Below are 21,110 nucleotides of genomic sequence, written 5' to 3' on the forward strand. Positions count from 1 at the left end.
CAACCTGCCTTTGTCTGGTGCCTCGTGGTTTATGCGAGTCTACATACTTTATCTCACTTGATCCTCACAACCATCCTGTGGTGTCATCCTCCCCGACAGATGAGGGAGAGGCCCAGAGAGGTCAAGTGCTCTGCCTGAGGTCACACAGCTAGGAAGTGACATAACTGGGACCTGCCTCCAGGCCCTTTGGCTTGAACGCCTCTGATATCTCCCATCTGTCACAGTCCCATCACAGAAAGGCAGGCGCGTGGCCCCGTGGTTGGAGTCCTGCCCCAGCTGTGGATCCGCGTCACCTGGGCCAGGCTTCCAATTTATGATCCTTACTGAGACCTTGGCACCACGGTCTTGATAAAACCCTCTTCCCCGAGTTTGAGCTTGCTGTTCTGTCGGGGGCAGTTTGCGGGGCTGGGAGGACAGGTAAGAAGGGAGGAGCTTTTCATGAACTGCTCTGGAAAAGTTTAAGGCCGTGGTAAGGTCAGCTCAGGAAAGCACAGCAGGACAAGGGGCAGGTAGGCCTGTCCAGCTCAGTTACGGATACAGAAATCTCAAGAAGTAATGATTGGAGGCCTGACTGAGGCATGGAGGCCAATAGGAGACACTCTTTCTCCTAGCTCAGACCAGGGAACCTAGAACATGCTCCTCCAAGTTCACCCACCGTCACCCTGCAGGGGAGGGGTCTGCCGCCCTCCAAAAAAGAATCCACTGTGCATTGTGTGGACTGTTATTTAGAGATCTCCCTACAGATTCCTGGAGCTGCTGGGCCCCATGCCGGGGTGAGAATCCCAGGACTCCCTGTTAAGCTTGGTACTTTGATTAAAACAATAAATTCCCATTGAATACTGATGGGCAGGCAAGTGGGGGGCTCCTGCCAGCCTCGGCTCCCTCCTGGCATCATCTCACAGCAACTGGTTTGGGGAGAAATACCTCCCTCCCCTGTGATGAGAGCCCTCATTCCCAATGGGTGAAGGGGAGAAGCTGCCTGGGAGTCTCAGGAATGAGGGCATCATGGGCAGGACAGGGTAGGACTGGGGCAGCTGCAGACAGCACTGAGGATATGGGGGCCTTGACTAAGCAGGGAGGGGCAACAGAAGGGGAGAGAGGGAGCACATGGAAACCTCAGTGGCTGGCCCCTGTCTGGTCCTCACCTCCTGACCCTGTCTCCGCAGACATGCTGAACCCGGAGGAACACACTTGGGTCTTGGCCCCCTGAGCAGCTGTGCTGGAGCCACGCCTCAGTGCCCAGCACTGCTGCTTCTGCTCTCCGGCAGCACATGGCTGCGTGTTTCTCTGGGCCCTGCCTGGTGCACAGCAGCCGTATCCTGGGCAGGTGTGCTGGGGCTGCTGCCTCACCTGGCCCTGGGTCGCTGGTAGCTCCGGATTGACCCGGGTTTCTGACGGGAAGGGCCGTGTGGGAGAAGCCAGGGAGTGGAAAGAGAACCCATGTTCCCTGGTACAAGGCTTTCACTCGTGTCTCCCCACATAGGCCCCCTCGTCCCACTGGCCTCGAGACTAGAGATCAACATCACAGTCCCATCTTTAAAAGGAACCAGGATCTGTTTTGAGATGGCCGATCAGCCAAAGAAAACCATAATTTGCATTATCCATTCACTTTTCAGTTGACTTCCTTCCTTCCTTCCTCCCTATCTTTTCCTTCCTCCCTCCCTTCTATCCATTCAGTAATATTTACTGATAATCCTTCACATGAGGCTGTGGAAATTGAAGATGAATAAGCAACAGCTTCTGTCCTTGTGCTGTCTCCTTCTGGTGTCCAGTATTATGACCACTGTATTTCTGAACCGAAAACAAGGACACAGAGCTGACAGGGGTGACTGTACACATAGGAACGGGCAGGGAGACCACCCTGAAGGTCTGAGGCATTCTGCTCCTAAGCTAGGATGAAACCAAGTATTCTATACATACAGGCCGCAATGCATTTTTGTCTAGCATCCTTTAATAAGTACAGTAAGAGCTGCCATTTGTTGAACATGTACCATGTGCCAGGCTTGTTCAAGATAATGTATATACCATATCTCATTTAGTCTTCACCACAGCCCTACAGAGAAATTCACTGTCCAGACAGGGCAACTGAGGACCAGGCTGTTCACAGTCAGTGTCAGTACTGGCTACTCTTCTTGGCTACTCTAAATCCTCTGCTGCTCCTATGGCTGGAGGGTTCTGATCTGTTGGCGTATAGGTGTGTCCTGTGGGCCACATGGGGTGGGTGGGTGTCCACAGCACATGGCCTGGAGCCATGGTGCACACAGCAGGGTGTCTAAGGCTGTGCAGAAAGGCCCACTTCTAAACAATGTGTCTGAGCTTTGCTAGGTGTTCGCGTTTGGAACATAATAAAAGAGGAGGTCTTCGAAAGGAGGTGACTCAGAGAAGCAACGCTAGACTCACCCCAGAGCTGCAACCTGCTAACTTCACAGACCCTCACAGCAGAATTACTTAACACCCCCACCACCCCCTGAACCCCTCTCCTCATGGGGACAAAAGAGAAATCAGGCTGATGCTATCTTCCTCACAGCAGGACTTAGGAGGAGCAAATGAAACAGCATATGTAAAAGTGCCTTGTAAATTGCAAAGTGGCAGATGAGATTATTATTACTGCTTCCTGCACCTTAGCAAAGACCCATAATCACAAACGATGCATTGAGCATGGCGTGGGGTGGCCTTTCTTGGCCCTGCCCTTTCTCCCTGGTTCCTCCCACCCTCTTGGCTTTTCTCCTGGATTCCCTGCTCTCCCATCTGCAGCAGGTTGGGGCCCCACGGATAACGATATCTAAGAACCGACTCCTGGGATCTTCTCAAGTCACCTCTACAGTTGGTGCCTCCTTAGTCACTGCCAAGATCCCAGGCAGGTATAATGTGCCAATCGGGGCCCAGTGGGCAGCTTCATCTTCAAGTGCAGGGGGTGGGAGCAATGGAGCACCTGTGGTCTCCAGGTCTCAGGCCACTCGGGTCTGGGACTCGAGGCTCAGAGGGAGAAGTCCTGTGGTGACTGCTGTGAGGGAGTGGAGTGGGGGCTTAGGATGGGACCTACTTCGTGGGACATGATGGATGAGACTCGGGATGCCAGGAGGGAGGCACAGCTCGCACTCAGCAGCTTGGCGCATGCAAGCAGGAGCTCTGCTCACAGCCTGTGCTGGGCACTTCATTTCCCAGAGACAACCAGCGCGTTTTAATAATGTCTACTTGGGTTAATGGAAGTTGTCAGTTTCGCTTAATAAATACATCGCCATTCTCGGCCATACATATCCGTCATGCTGGGCCTGGAGCTGTGCGTCCCGCCTGAGTTAAGTAGGGATGCTGGGAGTGGGAATGGGGTGGGAAAAGCATGGGGCATATGGGTAGCAACTGAGGTCTGGAGGGCAGGGGACATGGTCCCTCTTGGGAGTTAAGCAGAGGGAGTCCTGTCATTGCATCTTTCCTCTGGGATCCAATCAGAGGCACAAAGGGCAGAAGGGAAGCTTGGAGGTTCCTCCTGTTCATTCTCTGGCTCAGGGAAAGGACACACAGACTGGCCCCTTTGGAAGGGAGAAGTGAGCCATGGTGTGGCCAAGAGGGATGCAGCCCATCTTGGGAAGGAATCCCAGTTGACCACTCATTATCTCTGTAACTAAGTCAGTTATTCAATCTCCCTGAGCCTCCGTTTCTCATCTGTAAAATGGAGCTAATAATCATATTTGCTTCATAGAGCCTGTTTCGAGAATTCCAACATAAGCCATGGGAAGCTCTTAGCATGCACCCAGCATCTAAAGCACTCAAATCAGAGTCGGTAGTATTATTAATGTGAAAACATTATTTTTATGAAGGCACAGTTTACTATGGTGTTTATGAGTGTGGGTTTGGATTTCGGTTGTATCACTTACTAGCTGTGTCACTTTGGACAAGTTACTTAATCTTTCTGTGTTTCAGTTTCCAAGTCTGTAAAATATGGGGAAATAATACCTATCTTATGGAGTCGTGAGGATTGAGCAAATTAAGACATGCACATCCTTTGGACACAGACCCAGTAAATGTTAAGAATTATTAAGTTGTTGATTTCACAGGGCCATTGGGGAGGGAAATCTGGGCTCCCTGGGAACTGCCTTGCACATATCCCCACCAGACCACATCCCTGATGACCTTACACACCCCAGGGGTAATGCCAGGCAGAGACCCTGGACCTTCCAGGGAGGGAACCGGAGGACTCTAGTCAGAGTTTCCAAGCTGCATAACTTGGTTCATGGCTGGCAGCGAGGGGAGAGACCCAGGGAGGGAGCATGTTTCACATTCTGGGGACATTCTCCTTGAACTCTGCAGGGGCTTAAAACGTCCCTAAGTACCATACATCTACATGCTGGCCTTCTTCTGCACTCTTTTTTTCTTTCTTTAAAAGCTTAGACTGATTAAAGATGGGAAGGGATTTGGGGGGTCAAGGGAGGACCTTGGATGGGAAGGGACGGAAGCTCAGATGACGTGGAGGGGTGGGGGTGGCCGGGCGGTGCTTTCTAGCTGAAGTAAGCAGCTTCGGAACCTGCCTACCACGCGGCCTGGTATTCCAGGGTTTGTAAACTGCATGCCACATGTTTATCCTTATTAAGCAGTTGTTCTCTTCCAAGGGGCTCTCTCTGGCAGCCAAGAAGCAACCACAGGGCTTGTCGTGGGGCTTATGAGTAGCTAGGGCCTCCCAGGAGGTCATCAGAGTGGATGGGGCGGGGTGGGGGGCAAAGCCAGGTAAATACCTGGAGGCTTCCACTCCCTAAACCCAGGGAAATGATGGAGTAGCTGAACCGAGATTGACCCACCTCCTCCTTGTACGGAAAGAAAAGCTGTGGCCAGAGGGGCAAGGCGAGGAAGTCGCCATAACACATTTGGTGTGGTTTTGGGCAGACAGAACGGGCTTTTTAGGGCTGGGGCTGCTTTCTAATGTGAATATGAGAACTCTTGGCTGGGAGGGGAAGGGCTGGAGGAGAGGTCAGGAAGGAGAGATCCACATCTGACTCCAGGCTGGCTCTCGGTGACCATGACCACCTCCTTCCACTGGAGGGAGCAGCCTCTCCGCAGGTGGGGCGGTCCCTCAGGAGCAGGAACTGGGCTCCCGCTGGAGAGAAGCAGTGCTCCACGTTCAAAGACCATTGTTGCCATTATTAATTGATCTCTGTTATTATCATGTAGGCATTAAGTGGCTTCCTCTGCCCTTTGAGTTGTAACACTTAGGGCAGCTGCTAGTGAGGACAAAACAAAGCTTCCCTACTGCAAGAGCTTGATCTGGGTCCCTGCTGCTGTGTGGCCTTCTGCAATGAGCCATTTTACAGATGGAGAAACTTAGTCCTCAATGATTTGCTGAAGGGCCGAGTTGCTTAGCCCTGCAGGGTACACAGATGAATAGGGAGGGTCGCTGAGCACTTGCAGCCGAGACAGGGTTGCCACCCACTGCAAGGACAAAAATCACTACTGGGTCAGCTCTGCAGCTGCAAATCTGGGGAAAAGGGACCCACCCAGGCACTAGGGCAACTGCCCAGCTCCATTGCATCAGGGTCCCAAGGAACAAGCACATCAGCTCTCTCCAGAGCCCTTCTCACCATCTCACGTGCCTGCCATGCTGTTTCTTACCAACCCAGGAGGCAGAGCTGGTGGCTGCTGCTCCACCCTCACCCTTTGGACCTCCCCACAGGGTGGGACAGGGTGGGCCCAGGTGGAGTCTGAGCTGGGTGCCAATTCCAGGAATGCAGCTGGAGGTGGGGGTGGGCGGTGCTGGGCCTGGACAGGTGGGAGAGAAAGGCAGGAGGCAGCTGAAGGGGGCGGTCTCAGAAGCCCCCACGGGGAGACTCCTATCCACCTGGCAGGCATTTGGAACAACGTGCTTAATAACGGCAGCATTTGTGAAATCTAATTAGTGCAGGCCCAACTTCTGACTTCCTGCGCAGGGGCTCCTCCTCTAGCCCTAGGCTATCGAGCTGAATTAAGCTGCCTAAGATCACCTCATTAAATTCACTAACCTTGCTTTTCCACCACGTTTAGCCCCTGGTGCCCTTCCTCTGTCTGTGGGAGGTGCGCGTCTGGCATTCCTCCAGTGCGTTCCCAGGCAGGTGTTTTGAGAAACTCCCCTCCTCTTCCCGCCTCTTCCCTCCCCAAACGGCTCCCTTAATCACGAGTTGCTTTCTTCTGAGCTCAATAATCACCCTGGACTAATCCGTCCACAAAATCCTGTGGCTGCAGTAGGAGCCCTCTTCCCAGCCCTCCCTGGCTAAGAGATGGTGGTCCCAGAGGGGCTGAGGACTCCTCCTGGAGGCAGGCAGGGGGCTGTCTGGAGGCAGAGCGTTGGGCCTGCTGGCAAACTGGTAACTGGCACATGTGACTTGCATTTCCTGGGGCCTAACTGCTGGGAGTGCACTTCTGGAGTAGAGATGGGCGATGGGGATGCCTGGTGAGAACAGTGTCCAGGATAAGAGGGGAGGGGATGGAGAAGCGGCTCTGGAGCCCAACTCGCCGTTAGCCCTGATAAACAAACGACTCCCTGTGGGTCAGAGTACAGGGTAGGTAGCAGAAACAATCAGGCCAGAGGGGTATTCGTTGCAGAAAAGAAATGTGATGCAATTAGTATGCTAGGGGAATGGAAAACTCTAACGTGGAGACAGGGCTAAAGTTACTGCCCACTCAACTCTGCGTGGAATTGTGCTGAATGGAGGAGCACTGCAGCAAGGGCTGACCACCGCCCAGTCCAGGTTGGGTGCGTGTGCCCTGCTGTGAGACCGGACCTCAGGAAAGGGGTCGGGGGAAGGTTGGGTTGGGAAGGAGAGGCTCTGTAGCCACACCTGTGAAGCTCCAGGCAGCTTCCCTAATGTCTCTCCTTAGCCTCTTGCAGAGAGGGCTGATGCACGTCTTCCCCGCCCGGCTGGTGTCTGGGTTAATTGGACCTTGTTTATATAGCATCTATTATTTATGATTTCCTTTCGTCTCTCCTGAGTGTGACAACCATGGTTAAACAACCAGAGTTATTCCTGCCTTGGGACATGTATGAGGACGGTCTCCTTTGCAGCCTACCTGAAGTGAATGTGAGGCCGAGAGGCTTTGTGAAAGGTTAGTGTGTGGGGGGCCTGCTGGGAGAGATGGGCAGGGGAATGTGCCTGAGACCAGACAGCCTTGCACTAAGCGCAGCTCCTTTCTGGGGGGACCTCTGATGCATGCTCACTCGTAAAAAATCCAGCTGGAACTGGGATCTTGGATCGCATCCCATTCTGGGGGGTCCGAACTTTGGCTGCATATTGGAATTATTTGAGTGGTTTGAAAACCTGACAACCAGAGATTCCAACTTAATTGGTATGGGCGTGTGACTACAAGGTTTTAGAGCTCTCCAGATATTCTAATATGCAGCAAAAGTTGAGAGCCACTCGCAGCTCCAACACATTCTTACTGTGTCAGTTTTTTTTCTGTTAATTATGAACAATAGCAGCTAACTTTAATAGAACCCTGATGAGGCCGGGCGCGGTGGCTCACTCCTGTAATCCCAGCACTTTGGGAGGCCGAGGCGGGCGGATCACGAGGTTAGGGGATCGAGACCATCCTGGCTAACACAGTGAAACCCCGTCTCTGCTAAAAACACAAAAAATTAGCCGGGCGTGGTGGCGGGCACCTGTAGTCCCAGTTACTTGGGAGGCTGAGACAGAAGAATGGCGTGAACCTGGGAGGCGGAGCTTGCAGTGAGCCGAGATCGTGCCACAGCACTCCAGCCTGGGCGACGAGCGAGACTCTATCTCAAAAAAAAAAAAAAAAAAGTAAAAATAGAACCCTGATGATGCAGTGGGCACAGATAATTTTATGTAGATGGCTTCAACGAATCCTCAGAACAACCCAATGTTGTTGGAAGGTGCAATGATCGTCTTCCCTTTACAGATGAAGAAACTGAGGCTCAGGGAGGTTAAGTAAATGAGGCCAAAGTCACACATTGTTTCAGTCACAAAGTTAGGCCTGACCTGACTCCAAAACCTGTGCTGTTAACTATTTTTTTTGAGACAGAGTTTTGCCCTTTCATCCAGACTGGAGTGCAGCGGCATTATCTCGGCTCACTGCAACCTTCGTCTCCCAGGTTCAAGCGATTCTCCTGCCTCAGCCTCCCGAGTAACTAGGATTACAGGCATGCACCACCACACCTGGCTAATTTTTGTGTTTTTAGTAGAGACAGGGGTTTCGGCATGTTTGCTAGGCTGGTCTTGAACTCCTGGCCTCAAACGATCTGTCTGCCTTGGCCTCCAAAGTGCTGGGATTACAGGCATGAGCCTCCTTGTCTGACCTGTAAGAGGATTTTAACAGTTTCCCAAGCAATGCTTCATATTCACAAATTAACACGTTAGGCTCAAGGACAGAAGGGACATACTTAGGATGATAGACTAACCTGGCCCTGCCTGCGACCTCATGGGAATGTGGGATGATGAGAGAGAATGTTTGCATTGGAGTCTGTGGGGATAGAGCCCTCAACAAATGTCAAGCACTGGTGCTATAATCAAATGGGGAGAGGGAGCCAGCTATGCATGTCTGAAGCAGGTATTCTCTTCCCTGCAGGTGCCAGGACTACAGACAGGGCAAGGGAGAGCAGGGGCTTGCTGGAGAAATCCATCCTTCTCTGAGATCTCTTGGAGGGCTCTCCATCTCTCTTAGAGCAGTTTCTTTCATAGACAGTTGAAGCTGCCTCAGTGGTCTCCCCAGATCATGCAGGTCGGGGCAGAAGCTTCTCACTCAGAGAACTGAGAATATAATTTGTCACAGAAGGCTAAGGTGGAACTTAGACCAAGATGTTCTTGACCTTAGCAGTTTGACTTGGGTGGGGGTTTGGAAGCTGGAACTTTTCAACATATATCTCCAAGCTTCAGGAGGAAGCTAGACACATCTGAAAGCCTCTGAACAGCCTGTGATGAAGATTCTTGAAGAAAGAGACCGTTTGCGTTAGTGACTAAGAGTACAGGTGCAAGAGGCAGACCGCCCACGTTAAAATCTGGCTCCACTCCTGAGCTGTGTGACCTTGGGAAAGTTTTTCAACTGAAGCCACAAAGACCTAATCTGGGAGGTGGGAATAGTCATAGGGAAGGGTCGTGGGGAAATAAAATGAGAGAATGCATGTAATGTTCTTGGCTGACAGTGCCCGGTGAATATTAGCTGCTATTACGGTTGTTCCTACCACCACACCCTCTCCCATTCGTTTCCTTCTCAATTCTATTGACATTTTCAGTGTCTAACTCCTTTTGAGGGATCATGGATTTTGTAGAACTAGGCTGCTTTCACTCTTCGAGGGTGGTCTTTCTGATTGATCCATCAGTCTGTCTTCTCCTTGCCGTCCTTGGTATGCACACACATACGTGGAAGCTATATTCCTCCTTCATACTGGACTTTGAGGACAACATTTTCATGTTTCACGTTTCCCACTTCATCTCCTTTGTTTTCCACTTGCTTAGTTTCCTACTCTTCCCTTTATCCTGAGGTGTTGTGAGGGGAATGGCCTGCAGAGTCCAAAGGCGGCTCTCGTGTCATTTGTCCATGTTTGCATTCCCGTGCCCTCCCCACAGTTGGTTGATCTCTGGGCTGCACGCATGTTGGGTTCACTGATCGCAGAGCCTTTTTCTGGCTGCCAAGAGCACGGGAGCCTCCCAGAGGCTGTTGGCATGTGGATGCTGCCTCTGCGATCCACAACCCCACCAGGCTGATGCTTCAGGAACAGATCACACCTCGGCTGAACCCATCAGGCTGGAACACTGGATTCTTAACCAACCGTAGGTGCTACTGCCGCTCTATGACCTGCCGATGCCCTCTGTCCTTCTCTGGTGCCTTTGTCCACATGGGTCTTCAGTTCCTTCAACATGCATGCTTGTGGCCCCTTGGAGCTCACCTCCTCAAGCAAGCCTCCCAGCCCAGTCAGCCCCTGCGCACTCTCACGTTGCCTGTACGTCTCCTTCACAACTCACGTCACTGATGGACTTACACAGTTGGGTGTGTATTTGGAAACTTGTCTTCTTCATGCTGGAATATCAGCCCTAAGAGGGCAAGAAGTGTTCCTATTTGTTCACTACAGTATTATATGAACACCCCTGGCATATAATAAATGCTCCCTCAGTAGTTGACTATTATATGGACACCCCTGGCATAGAAAAAATGCTCCCTCAGTATTTGAATAAATAATTGTGGTGTCAATTTAGATTAATTTTCTTGATCTCATACTTGCGTTCACTATGCAATCCTATCATCTGGCTCTGCTACTAACTGTCTCATGAACTTGGAAGTTTTAGGGGATAGTCTTTTTAAAGTACGTTCGTTAAAAAAGAGGTATTATTCATATAACATGAAGTTTTCCCCTTTAAAATAGACAGTTCAGTAGTTTTGAAGTATATTTACAACATTTTGCAACCATGGCCATGACCTCATTTTGGAACATTTTCATCACCCCAAAATAAACCCCATACCCATCACTTGCCATTTCTGTCCCCCTGTCGGTAACCATTAACCCACTTTCTGCCTCTATGGATTCGCCTATACTGGACACTCCAAATAAATGGAATCGTACAACATGTGGCCTTTTGTATCTGTCTCCTTTCACTTAAAATGCTTTCAAGGTTCCATCCCAGTTGCCGTATGCATCAGTAGTTTATTCCTTTGTAGGGGTGAATAATGTTCCATGGCGTGGCTATAAGCACATTTTGTTCATTCATCATCTGCTAGACATTTGGGCTGTTTCCACTTTTCAGCTATTGTGAGTAATGCTGCTGTGAACATCTGTGTAAATTTTTTGTGTGAACATATTTTTTCAGTACTCTTGGGTAGATACTTAGAAGTGGAATCATTGGGTCATATGGTAATTCTATGTTTAATTTTTGCAGAACTACCAAACTGCTTTCTGAGGAGTTTTTATTTGATTTTTTTTTTTTTAAATGAAAGGGGTGGGCCAATTTAGTGTCCACCCCCTTACCTTTTAATTTTTATTTGATAAAGAACTCCTTTAGAAACATATTAAAAACCATGGAATCTCCAGATAAATGCATATGTGTGAATACATATCATTTCAGGGGTCCCAGAACCATCAGAAACTGGCTATGGATCCCAATGTTTCGTGATTACAGGCTCGCACACGGCAGTGTTTTAAGGTAAGATGATTTTCTCCAACACAGAACTTGGCTTTTTCACATGGATATTGGAGATGGATAATTTGGCTAATGAGTTCTGATCCATGTTCTGATTTGCATCTGGGATCAGAACATTCAGCAGCCATTTAGTTGCCTTAATTTTTTCCACCCACTCTGCAATCATTTGATTGATGTGCAATTACCTCCCCCTGCTTGGACACGCGCTTTCTCCTGCTCACGTGTGTTATCCAATGCCTGATAACCTTCATTTTTTCCCGTTTATTTTGTGTGTGCTGGCCACTGTTTGATGTAATTATTTTTGTAATCATCTTCTATTAGGTGAAAGAATATTGCAGTAGAGAAAGAAGGAAAAAGAAAATAAATGCCTTCCTGACAAGTTCTAATATTTTATGTTCACAAATCTCCCAATATCAGAGCAATAATATTATTTTCTCGATGTGCATTTATTAAAATGTAAAGTAGCTCCACACATAGGGAACGAAAACCCTTGCATTACCTTGGCCAGAAAATATCACTTATTTATTTCAGATTGCATTTCTGGAATGTTAATACTGTTGCTTTTTTTTTCCCCCATAGCCTTTATCTAGCAGGGGAGTGAACCTGAAGGTCTGATTTCTAAACAGGCCTTGCTGAATGCACAGGACTTTAATTTGGTTTTAAGAATTGCTTTTGGCTCTTGATTGACGATGAGGTTCTTTTCTGTGTAATTCTTTTGGCTGAAAACTGAATAGAGTTCTCCCTTTGTGGATGGCATTTTGACATCACATTGTAAGACAGGGTACAGATGTAAATGGGGAGTAGGGAAGATTTATAAAAGAGAAGTGGGATTAACATGTGGACTTTAAGGGTTGGAAGAGTTTGATCTGTTATCGATTTCTCTATGGCATCAATGGCACACCCCTTAGATTCCAGTTCCTAAGTCAGAATGTTCATTTCCAGGTAGCCTAGTAAAAGAGATACTAGATTGGAAGTCAGAAGCCAGGAGTTCTAATCCTATTTTTCCCTCTAAGTAGTTTTGTGACCTTGGACAATTCACTTCCACTCTTTGGGCTGTTTTCTCAAGTGCAAAAGGAAATGTTGAACTAAGATGCATGGGTTTTAATCTTAGCTGCATATTAGAATGCCCTGGAGAACTTTGAAAACTATAGTGATACTCAGGCCCTTAGATCAATTAAATCAGACTTTCTCGTGAGGGTGCATGGACCTGGGCATTGGTGTCTCTACTAAACACCCCCCAGGTGGTTCTATCATCAAGCCAGAGATGAGGACCCCCAGTGCAGGTGATCTCAGATGTTCCTCCAGATTTCTGATTCCTCAACGTTATGAGCTGGGCAGTGATGTCAGTCCAGCCAAGGTTGGTGAGATGTATTTGCAGACAAGTGGGCCACAATCACAGGATTGTGATTCTGTGCTGGGGTTTGAGGTGTCTCTGCTGGGAGACTCTGGGGAGATCCTGAATGGAATTGAATTTCTCTCAGTATCAGGTCTGGGTTGGGGCAGGTAAATCTTCCTTTCTTTGTGGGCTCTTGGTGCTGAGAAGATGGATGAGCTGGGGCCGGTAATATAGCTTTGTTCCTTGGAGAAAGGCATGTAGAGAGATAAGGTAGGCTTATTATTTTTAGAGTGGAACTGGGACTATTTAGCCTAGAAAAGAGGGGACTTGGGGAGAGGCATGATTTGTGGTCTTCAAGAGGCTGAAAGCCTGTCATGTGGAAGAGGGATTGGAGTGATTTGAGATGCTCTGGGGGGCTGAACTCAGGTCAGTGGGCAGAGAGTCAGGGAAAGACATTTTGGTGCATTATGAGGAAGAATTGTAAAGTAGAGCTGTGCTCCATATTCCCTGTGCATACTTCTGTCTTAGCACCTGCTTTTATAACAGTCTTCTCTATAATGAGACAACGTCTTTCTCATCTCTGTATTCTCAGCACCTAATCCGGTTCCTGACATAGTCCTCAATAAATGTTTATTGTCATTCATATGATTATTAATTACTGTCATGAATGCCCACTATGCAGAGTACTTTTTTTGCTTTATCTTGTTTAACCCTCCTAATGCTTTAGGAAGTAAGTATATTTATTACCCCACTCTACAGTTAAGGAAACCAGAGCTTTGGGAGGTTAAGGAATGGGCAGAATCACAGCCAGTATGTAGCAGAGGCTGGATGTGAACTTAGGTCTGTCTGACTAAAAAACCTGTGTTCCTAACCATCATGCAACCCTGCCCACCAGGACCCTGGAGGTATCAAGCTGAAGATAGACAACCACTTAGGGGACCTAGTTATGCCATGGCAATAAATATGGATTGAGTTAGGACAGTCCCAGATGATGATGGAGCCAGGAGCTGAGTGATTTTTAGAGTCTGAGGTCACCCTGTTACTGCTCTATCAGCCTCCTACCCCACAATCCACCAGTGAGGCATTGGCCCGGTCCGGAGGCAGAGCCTTACTACCTTTGCTACATAGGCTCTGGGATGGCACTGCTCTCTCAGCAGTTATGGTCATTTGCAGGTAATAGGTATTGTGGCCTCCTCTGCCACCTGCCTGCGTTAAGCCTTTTGGTCACATGTCTGGGGAGCAGTCTTCTTTGTATGCCCCTGGGGACAGGGCAGGATGGAGGGAGGAGCCCCAGGTGTGTGTGTGGGGTGCGTGGGTGGGGAGATGCATGACTGCTTTGGTTATGAAACTTTGTGTTAGTGTGTCCGTTCATTTCACACAGACACAGTGATTGCATTATCACGCGGCTGAGCGTACATGGCAGAGGGTGGAAGCAGCTGAGGAAGGAGCGGGTGCTCCAAGGAAATCTTTCATCAAAGTGATGGCATAGCTAAAGGCACAGAAATGCATTACTGAGATGGCCTTGCCCATTAGTGGGCGGCCGCAAGGAAGGCTGAAATGGTGGTTGGGGAGAATGAATGGGAGAGGGGCTGGAATTGACTGGAAAGACAGGAAAAGGAAAGAGGGGGAGAAACAAGTTGGTGGGAATGGTGATTCCTTTAAAATGGGGTGCACTGCCTGACAAGTTGTGCATTCTTCTTAAACACAGCTCAAATCAAGCCTTAACTTGAAAGAAAATTAAGTCAGATGCAGTCATGACCCTCCTGTTAGCCCAGTTGGGCATAGAGGCTTTCCAGAAAACTCTCTCTCCAGAGCGGTTGGGCGGTGGTTGTAGTAGTGATAAGCATGAAAGAGGGAGCCAGCATTTGAGAATCAAGCGCTTAAAATACATCATCCCATTTGTTTCTGATAATGAACACACAGAGTGGGTGATACGATTATCCTTTTACTGATAAGACTGAGGCTCACATGGTTTTTGTGGTGGTTGTTTTAGAGATGAAGTCTTGCTCTGTCACCCAGGTTGAAGATTCTTGGTGTGATTATGGCTCACTCCAGCCTTGAACTCCTGGACTCCAGTGATCCTTGAGTCTTAGCCTCCCAAGTAGCTGGGACTACAGGCACACACCACTGTGATTGGCTATTTTTAATTTTTTTGTAGAGGCAGGGTCTCACTATTTTGCCCAGACTGGTCTTGAACTCCTAGGCTCAAGTGATCCTCTTGCCTTAGCCTCCCAAAGTGTTGGGATTACAGGTGTGAGCCACTTTGCCTGGGTTCACAGGTGTTTTAAAGCTTAAATTATAAATGAAAGCGAGCAAGTCTTACTTAAATATGACTTAAAAAGTTGTTTATTTCACCACACCATGTGATCTTCCAGTTTTCCGTCAGGGAAGGCAGTTCGGAGGTTGGGGACTTAGGAGTTGGCTTTCACAGCCAAACAGCTTTGTCGAGTCACTAAATGAATTTTGGGAGGTGACCACAGATTCTAGCGGGCCTGTTAGCCTGACTAGGTTGAGATTGCTGACGTGACCCACAGAACAGGAGAAGCTGAGTTACTTGCAAGTTGGAAAGATGCTATCATCATGAAACAAAATAGATTTGGTTGGTTGGCTTGCCCATGCAGTTAGATGGCAGGCCATGAAGAAACATGGCCTCGTCTCTCTTATAGCTCTGAGGGGCAGGAGGAGAGAGCTGGGAATCACTAGATTCACTGCAGAGAAGTTCAGGGCTGTATCTAGGTCATGGGTCAACTGATAATTGGAAGAGAAATTCAAGGTTGGACATTTGTTTTGATTTTTGGTTTTCAAAATTTATACTTATCTACTTTCAAAAATAACTTGAAGAGACATACTATTTTCTCAGGAAAAGAAAAAGATGCCCTATAAATAGTTTTCTTGCTTGAATGTTGCCAGCAAATCAGCCATCTCATCGCATGTTGATGGTTGTAGACCAAATCATGAATGGTTAACTAGAGCTGCCATTTGTTGAGTTCCTACTAGGCATTTGACTCTGTGTTAGGTACCTTGCACATATTAGCTTTATAAACACTCCCCACAACCCAGCAAGATAGGCATTTTTATCTCCATTTTTCACATGAGGAAACTGAGGTTCACGGAGGTTAACTGACTTGCCCAAAGTCCCACTGTATATAAGTAGCAAAACTAAGATTTGAACTCAGATCTCTCTGACTTCAAAATCAGGTGCTCTTTCTACTCTGTGACATGAGGCTATGAACATGTGAATCTCAGAGGTAAAAAGTAGAGTTTGGCTCACTAATATGGTTTGGATCTGTGTCCCCCCCACCAAGTCTTATGTTTAACTGTGTTCCTCAGTGTTGGAGGTGGGGCCTGGTGGGAGGTGATTGGATCACGTGGTTGGTGTATTCATGAATGGGTTAGCACCATCCCTTCAGTGCTGTTCTCATGATAGTATGTGAGTTATTGTGAGATCTGGTTGTTTAAAAGTGTGTAGCACCTCCCCCGTCTCCTCTCCTCCTGCTCTGGCCATGTGAGACATCTCGCTCCTCCTACGCCTTCTCCCACGACTGTAAGTTTCCTGAGGCCTCAGCTATGCTGAGGCAGATTTATAGTTAGGCATTGGCCAGGGTGGTGCTAACCCATTCATGAGAACTCCACCCACATGATCCAAACCGTATTAGTGAGCCAAACTCTACTTTTTAGCTCTAAGATTCATGTGTATAGAAACGGCCATGCTTCTTGTACAGCCTGTGGAACTAGGAGCCAATTAAACTTCTTTTCTTTATAAATTACCCAGTCTTTCTCTTCCTTCCTTCCTTCCTTCCTGACAGAGTCTCATATGGAACCAGGAGCCAATTACACTTCTTTTCTTTATAAATTACCCAGTCTTTCTTTCTTTCTTTCTCTCTCTCTCTCTCTCTTTCTTTCTCTCTCTCTCTCTCTCTCTCTTTCTTTCTTTCTTTCTTTCTTTCTTTCTTTCTTTCTTTCTTTCTTTCTTTCTTTCTTTCTTTCTTTCTTTCTTTCTTTCTTTCCTTCTTTCTTTCTTTCTTTCTTTCTTTCTTTCTTTCTTTCTTTCTTTCTTTCTTTCTTTCTTTTTCTTTCTTTCTTTCTCTTTCTTTCTTTCCTTCTTTCTTTCTCTTTCTTTCTTTCCCCCTTCCTTCCTTCCTTCCTTCCTTCCTTCCTTCCTTCCTTCCTTCCTTCCTTCCTTCCTTCCTTCCCTCCTTCCCTCCCTCCCTCCCTCCCTCCCTCCCTCCCTCCCTTCTTTCCTTCCTTCTCTTCTTTCCTTCTTTCTTTCTTTCCTGACAGAGTCTCATTCTGTTACCCAGGTTGGAGTGCAGTGGCACAATCTCGGCTCACTGCAACCTCCGCCTCCTGGGTTCCAGCGATTCTCCTGCCTCAGCCTCCTGAGTAGCTGGGATTACAGTCATGCACCACCATACCTGACTAATTTTTATGTCTTTAGTAGAGACAGGGTTGCACCATGTTGGCCATGCTGGTCTCAAACTCCTGACCTCAGGTGATCCACCTGCCTTGGCCTCCCAAAGTGCTGGGATTACAAGCATGAGCCACCGTGCCTGGCCTAGTTTCAGATATTTCTTTATAGCAATGCGAGAACAACCTAATATACTCACCCTTACCTCTTCAACACAGAGTATTCCCAGGGCATCCCTAGTAAGGGCTGTGACTTGACTCACCTTCCTCTACTAATGGAAGACTCGTTAATTACTCCATGAGGCATCAGGTCCACTGTGTGATCCTGCATTTGTTCACCCAAGGAATATTTAATACATGTCTGCTGTGTGTTAGGTACTATTCTAGAACTTGGAAGGCCAGACAAGGGCCTGGTTCTCGTGGATCTTGACTTCTAGTTGGAGAAGCAAGCACTTGAAAACAAAGTAAATAGACAAAGAGTTCCGGGTGCTGACAAATGCATTGGAGATAATGAGATAGAGATCTAGAGGGTGTCTGGTCATAGGGACCCCTTTAGATGGAACAGTCAGGGAAGATTTTGCTAAAGAGATGGCAACTGAGTTGAGACCTGAATGACAAGGATATGCCTTTCAAAGATCTGGGGGAAAGGGGATTTAAGGCAGAGGAAACAGGAGATGCCAAAGCTTTGAGGCCAGACTGAGTTTGGCACATTAAGTAAGCCCAGTGGCCTGGAGAGAACAATCAACTAGGGGGAGAATGGGACGAGATGAGCCCAGAGAGGAAGGCGGAAGCCAGATGGTGTAGGGCCCACCTGCCATAGTGAGGGCTTTGGATTTTATCCTAAGTGTGGTGGGATGCCATCGGATGGGTTTGAATGGGAAAATGACATAATCTGATTCACATTTTAAAAAAAGATCCTATGTGGAAATTGGATTGCAGGAAGCACTTCTAATTGTTGGAAGGACTGTTCTCTCTCCTACTGATCAAACTTGGTTCCTCAAGTAATGACCCTTGTGAAACTGTCCTCACAACATTAATGAGAATTATAAACCAGGCTTTAGGCGGATTTGTAGTTAAGCATTGGCCAGGGTGCACTGGTGCACTTCAACCCCCTTGCCAGCAGCTGCTGACTGACCAAGAGTCACACAGCATGCTGACCACCTGCTCCCCCATTGTTCCTATAGATAGAATCTCTGACACTGGACCTTTTTACCCAAGAATTACTTAAGTTATTTTTCGGATCCTGAAATCCAGTGGAATGGCTCAGGCCCACCAGTCTGAAGACCCCCAACCAAGGAACTGACCCAGCACAGGCATGTGGTTTCTTCATCTCCCTGTCTCATGACTTCATTCCTCACTTCTTGACCAATTAGTGATCCCCACACTTTAGTCTATTCCCTTACAAAATCAAACTCCTTAAAAATCCCATCCTAAGTTTCTCAGGGAGGCAGATTTAAGGTTTCCTCTCGTTTGGCTGCTGTGTGATTATTGAACTCTCTCTCTGCTGCAACTTCCACTGCTTTGCTGTTTGCCCACACAATGTGCAATAGAATCTGGTGGTCTTATAACACTTGACCAAAAACCAATCAGCAAAAACAAGGCTACTTTCTTCCTTCTTAAAATTTTTCCAATCAGCTATTATAATTCCCTTTAGTTCTTTCTAAACTTCCCTTGTTCTTTGAATTGATCCTTGGATTCTAGACCCAAGGTGGATTCTAGACCCATTATCTTGATCGTTCTTTATCAGTGGATCTCTTGCTTCTCCATGTCCTTATTAAAACGTGGCATCCAGTACCAAACACACTTTCACCAGCCCAGGATTCTGAGGGGCTGTGAATTCCAAGGACATCCATTAATGAAGAGTGTTAGACTAAGTCTTTGTTGACTAGGACTTCTTAATGTGAGGCTCTGGGTTCATGGAAGGGCCCACATAACACCACACACCATTGTCTATGGGGTGTGTGTGCATGTGTGTATTGTGTATGCATTTCTCGGAGGAGAGTCCATAGCTCTGATTAAAGTCTCAAGAAGAGCCTCCTCCTTGAGAACCACTGCCCTAGAAAGTTAAATCAAAGGATTTCTCTACTAAGCAGATGTTACAATGAATTCCTTCTTGGTCCCACATTCATTCCCTTGCTGCCTTCTTCAAATGCTTTTATAGGTCTCTTGATCTCTTCTTCCTGCCTCATACCCCACTTTAAATTCCTTCTTTAGCTTCTTATAAATCATCCAAACCTAGAGAAGATATCTTCTGCTTTCTTCTTGGAGCAGAGACTAGTGAGGAAGGCTGTACCCAACTGGCTGGATGAGAACATACTGACAAATAGACCTAGGACCAGAGGCTTATTGCTTTTTCTTCTCTCTGGACTCATAGGTCTTTGGAACTGACCTGTGTGCCTGACTTGCAGACTTCTTAAGAGCAGGGCCCAGAGAGACTGGAAAGTGCTTGAGTGTTAGCGAATGCGAAGGGCAAAGTCATCTTAAAAGAATTATTATTCATTTCCCATTGCAGTTAATTTTGGCACCTTCATCAGGGTTTAAATTCTAGTACCATATCATATCAAAGGAAAAAAGTATTTGATGTACGTGTTAATTACTGCTAAGATGTAGCTACTTAAATCAAGAGTTTAATCTTCATTTGACTATTCAGAACAGCTCTGAGTGGGGGATGGGGAGAACCCCTTTTGATTTGGGTTATTTAAATAGGTGATGAGAACTTCAAGCAAAATGGCTTCCTAATTTCAGTATTTGGACGTCTTGCAATTAGTACAAGCTAAAGGAAAAATAGGAAAATCAGGTTCCTCTAGGAATTCCTAAGTTTTCACTTGTTCTGTGAAGTGGAAGAATGTTCTGAATAATATAATTTCATGTGCTCAGAGGCTTGAGAATCTGCAGAGTGATAGCCTAATGGTAAGTGATATCTTAAAAGCATGTGAGAGGCTTAAAAAGTAGATCCATGTATAAAATAATATACTATTATTTAAAAGCACAAATTGTCAAAATGATACTACTCTTAGATACACTCTTTATAAGAACCATCTTGGTTGAATCTCCAATGTGTATTTTTTTAATACCATGAAACTATAAAACCCATTGAAACACCACATTATTTACCAAGTGATTAAATCATAGTAATCTATTATAGTTTTACTAGAACATTGTTTTCTTGGAATTCCAAGGTTTTATTGCCTCAGATATAACACTTTACTCCTAATAATCCCTATTGATTTTATTATATTACCTTACATTTTTAGATTTGTTTTAGTGCCTTGCATTAAATTTTAGCCTTAATGTGCTACATAAAATGAGATATATCATCATGTTTCTCAAACCTTCTCAAGGTAATTATCTTACCTAACATGGATGAAAAATGCTCATGGTTGGCTGCTGACAGCGGTGGGAGTCTGGGGGTGGGGAAGGTACATCGTAGTCTCTGGGACTGTTGGTTGTATTTCTGGACAGTTGAGGTGCTGCCCATGGGCTGGGTGAATGCTGGTGGGTGTGGTAATGGGGCATTGCCACAGATTAGAGGAGGTATCTGGTATCTTATTTGTGTCATTATTTTGCTATCCTTGCTAATCTCTCTTGGGGTTTGTGGCTCACACTGCATTTACAAGGTGTTTTGCATACAGTAATTGTTCACTTGCTAAATCAGCCAGTAGAGAACTTGGTGTTCTTGGAGAAAGTTATTGCACCTTTGGGTGCTGTTTTAATTACTTTTTCAAGGTGCCTTCTAAATGTTAAAAGTGGTGACACATTTTATCTCAAGTTGAACTTTCCATCCCCATTCTCTGGATTTGGGGTCATTCTCTTGCCTTGGAGTCTGGAGGGAGGAGAGGAGTCAGTTCTGGCTTGTGAGCCATGGTGCTACTGGTCCCTTTGGAGGAAGGGTAGCTACTGATGAGCCTTCCCTGCAGCAATTGTGTCCCAGCAAGATCTGACACACTCTTATCAGGGCCCCGGCAAATAACTCAGCACCTTCATTACAAAAGTTAGCCAGGTATGGTGGCATGTGCCTGTAATCCCAGCTACTTGGGAGGCTGAGGCAGAAGAATCGCTTGAACCCGGGAGGCGGAGGTTGCAGTGAGCCGAGATGACGCCAATGCACTCCACCCTGGGTGACAAGAGTGAAACTCAAAAAACAAAAAACCAAAAACCAAATAAAACCCCACAAAACTTCAGTGGGTACTAGATTCTTGACTAGTAGGAGCTCAAATTTTAAAAGGAGAAAATAATCACACCAGCTACACTTTTTATAG

The 21,110-nt window shown here is 47.0% G+C and overlaps 1 protein-coding gene and 1 long non-coding RNA gene across 10 annotated transcripts in view; one reads left to right on the top strand and one right to left on the bottom strand.

Annotated features, from left to right (window-relative positions):
* Positions 1–21,110, bottom strand: part of LOC105476237 (kirre like nephrin family adhesion molecule 3) — a 579,748-nt gene that overhangs the window by 177,067 nt on the left and 381,571 nt on the right. The gene's annotated exons all lie outside the window — the stretch shown is intronic.
* Positions 1–21,110, top strand: part of LOC105476236 (uncharacterized) — a 227,226-nt gene that overhangs the window by 162,881 nt on the left and 43,235 nt on the right. For both annotated transcript variants that reach the window (XR_011611277.1, XR_011611276.1), the window contains 2 exons: positions 6,953–7,065; positions 11,034–11,111. This is a non-coding gene — a long non-coding RNA (uncharacterized lncRNA). The remainder of the gene's footprint in view (positions 1–6,952; positions 7,066–11,033; positions 11,112–21,110) is intronic.

Source organism: Macaca nemestrina, chromosome 12 (genome assembly GCF_043159975.1).
Source record: "Macaca nemestrina isolate mMacNem1 chromosome 12, mMacNem.hap1, whole genome shotgun sequence".
NCBI lineage: Eukaryota > Metazoa > Chordata > Mammalia > Primates > Cercopithecidae > Macaca > Macaca nemestrina.